Genomic DNA, 412 nt, shown 5'->3' with positions numbered 1-412 from the left:
GGCAAATTCATGCACGATAAGACAACTTACTGACGACAGCGTGGTCTCTGTTACAGGAGCCAAAGCTGCCGATTTGCAAGGACCATTGCAAGAAACCTTGAACAATTTGTCTGCTTGGGCTTTACATTCTCTCCGAAGAAGACTGAGATAGTACTTTTTTGTAAGAAGCATGGACCTGCTCAGCTCCAGCCACAACTAATGGGTAAAACGATCTCTCAGGTTTTGGTACACAAGTATCTTGGTATCTGGTTCGACTCTAAAGGCACCTGGGGTTGTCACATTAGGTATCTGATGAAAAAATGACAACAAAGAGTGAATTTTCTTCGCACAATAACCAGATCATGGTGGGGAGCACACTCAGGAGACCTTATAAGGCTTTATCAAACAACGATATTGTCTGTAATTGAGTACG

The sequence above is a fragment of the Wyeomyia smithii genome, chromosome 1 (genome assembly GCF_029784165.1).
Source record: "Wyeomyia smithii strain HCP4-BCI-WySm-NY-G18 chromosome 1, ASM2978416v1, whole genome shotgun sequence".
Lineage (NCBI taxonomy): Eukaryota > Metazoa > Arthropoda > Insecta > Diptera > Culicidae > Wyeomyia > Wyeomyia smithii.
The sequence above is the reverse complement of the archived record's forward strand: the minus strand, read 5'-3'. Positions refer to the sequence as shown.